The following is a 2,500-nucleotide window of genomic DNA, read 5'->3' as shown; positions in this document are numbered from 1 at the left end:
GTCGTATATATGGCCTGGTGTCCGTGTGGATTACACTACATTGGGAAGGCATCCACCACATACCGCGAACGGATGAACAACCATCGTTGTGCCATCAGAAGTGCCCTGACTACTGGGAAAGCAGATCAACCCATTACGAAACATTGGCTGAATAGCAAGCACACCCTCCCACAGTTCCGGCACATGATCATAGACTATGTGCCTGTTCCTAGGAGAGGTGGCAACAGAGGCCTCCTACTACTACAGAAGGAATCCATGTGGATTTACAAACTAGATACCTTGTCACGAGACACTTCCTATGTCCCCCTTTTATTGAGATCGGAACACTGGGTCATAAACTATCCACAGTATAATTACCTCAAATGAAGACTTTGACAGTTGGGTTTGACTAATCTTTATTTTGTTGGTTTTTATTACCGTTTGCATTTTTTGACTCTTTGGCTTCTGGATGTGAATGTCACAACAGTAATAGTATAGAATTGCAAATATGGGCTCTGGCGGCTGAGAGTTGGACTCATCGAGTGTATGAGTCGATATCTCTTTTGCTTTTGGGGTTGATCGTTTCCTCGCATTCCAAGGTGCTGGTGCCGTTCTGATCCAGCTATATAACAATATGTATAAGATTATTCTTGATTGTTGACAGGTGACTTATCAGAGTTTATCACAGGCAACTAATGACATATGTATTGCATATATGATATTTTTACAACAGGCTAGCTTCCATGAGGACGAGGGGGACAACAACAGAACATTTCGGTCGGCCTTTTGGCAGGATGATGGACCAACCAGTCATATGTGACCGTGGACCTCGCTTAGGTTAGCAGTGAGGCGCTGTGCTAAGGAGTCCTACGAGAACATGCTCCCAAACAAACACATCACACTGCACCAGGACTGATAAGAAATGTGGTTTGGCCGTCAGGTACACACAGCCTAAATATGCCCTGAGGGGAGTGAGCGTGGGGCAGGCCTTTCACTTACGTCTAGCTGACACTCCAGGGCATCGCTGTCTGGACGGTGTAACGAATCCACAAACACTTCGGTTCGATCAAGGGACTGCAATATCCCTCTTAGGGATTCCCTTACTGGGCGGTGCGCTAAGAGGTGTGGCTGACAAATACTAACTGTGATAGGAAGGAGCCTCTCGAGACGGACTGAAGGACAGCACGCGCCTCCAGCTTTTGTACGCTGGCGGCGCTTTTACAATACCTGAGAAGGGATTGACCACGTACTCACTTGTGACACAGATGGTTGGCCCGCTGTCTGCAGTATGGGCGAAATCGCTATGATACTTCTCTGTGGAATTGATCCCTCTCGTCGGGCTAGCTGGGTCCTGCTGGTAAGTGCGGGTCTAAGAGATTGACTGTGTGCACACTCACTTAGAGGTTACACACTGTTCTAACAGACGCTAACACAGATACTCACGTTGGACCTGGGCCCTTCACACGGAGATGTCTCGCTAGCACTGTATCATTTACATTATGGGTAGCGCACCAATGCATTGTATGTATTTATACTGATACCTATGATGTCACATCCTGATTCTTGGCGCCATTTCAGGGTTCAAAAGGGGTTGTTGTGTTTGGGGTTTCACTTCTTGATGATGGCTCTTGTTTAGGAGCCGAAACGTCGCAATAAAGCAAACAATTTTTGTTTTTTCACTATAAAGACCTGTGTGTGCGGTTCTTTTGTGCATTACAGATTACTTCTTTTAACCAGCACCCAGGCATTACCTTTGAGTGACGGGTGCACCAGCTCTGGACTATATATATATATATATATATATATATATATATATATATATATATATATATATGTGTGTATGTTATATATATATATGTATATATATATATATATATATGTATATATATATGTTATATATATATATGTGTATATAGACAAACACTCGCACTCTGATCCAGTCTTGGAGATACTGTGGGTGCTGGGTCAAAGCTTCAGCATACAGTCATTGGATAAGGACCCGCACTCCAATGTTTTGTGAAAAAAAGATTTTTATTTTAACTTGTGCATCCAATGTTTCGGCCCATGCCTAGGCCTTTATCAAGGATAAAATACAAGTGTTAGAAGGTGCATATTTATACACATGGCCCAACCCAAAAGGGGGCGCTCAATTATGACGTCATACATGTGAAACACATCTCATTAGAATAATTGGCTTAGTGAGCATAATAGATCAAAATGTGACACGTAATTAGCATTCTCACCACAAGATGCCACCACCGAGTGGAATAAGTGAAAATTCATAAAACAATCCATATTGCTGAGATTCCTTCCATGTATACCCTGCAAATACATACAAAGTATATATTGTAATGTTGACTGTAGCGACAGATACATAATAAAGGCATTTTATCATAAACAATGTGTCAATTTTTTACTGACCACAAAAACGATACATTTGTAGCTTTGTAACCTTTTCTGTCTATTTAAGTATCTTATATACGCTCATCGTGAAAACAAACATGTTCAAAGTTTCAATTCA

The 2,500-nt window shown here is 42.1% G+C and overlaps 1 protein-coding gene across 12 annotated transcripts in view; it reads left to right on the top strand.

Moving 5' to 3' along the window:
- Window positions 1-2,500, top strand: part of LOC108697539 (lysine-specific demethylase 2A) — a 165,265-nt gene that overhangs the window by 48,344 nt on the left and 114,421 nt on the right. The window contains exon 1 of one of the 12 annotated variants that reach the window (XM_041571208.1): window positions 1-1,336. This exon is cut by the window's left edge and continues 287 nt beyond it. The exons of the other annotated variants lie outside the window; for them this stretch is intronic. The gene's annotated coding sequence lies outside the window, so the exon portion shown is untranslated. The remainder of the gene's footprint in view (window positions 1,337-2,500) is intronic. 12 annotated transcript variants of the gene reach the window in all.

The sequence above is a fragment of the Xenopus laevis genome, chromosome 7S (assembly GCF_017654675.1).
Source record: "Xenopus laevis strain J_2021 chromosome 7S, Xenopus_laevis_v10.1, whole genome shotgun sequence".
Classification (NCBI taxonomy): Eukaryota; Metazoa; Chordata; class Amphibia; order Anura; family Pipidae; genus Xenopus; species Xenopus laevis.
This window is presented reverse-complemented; position numbering and strand designations above follow the sequence as displayed.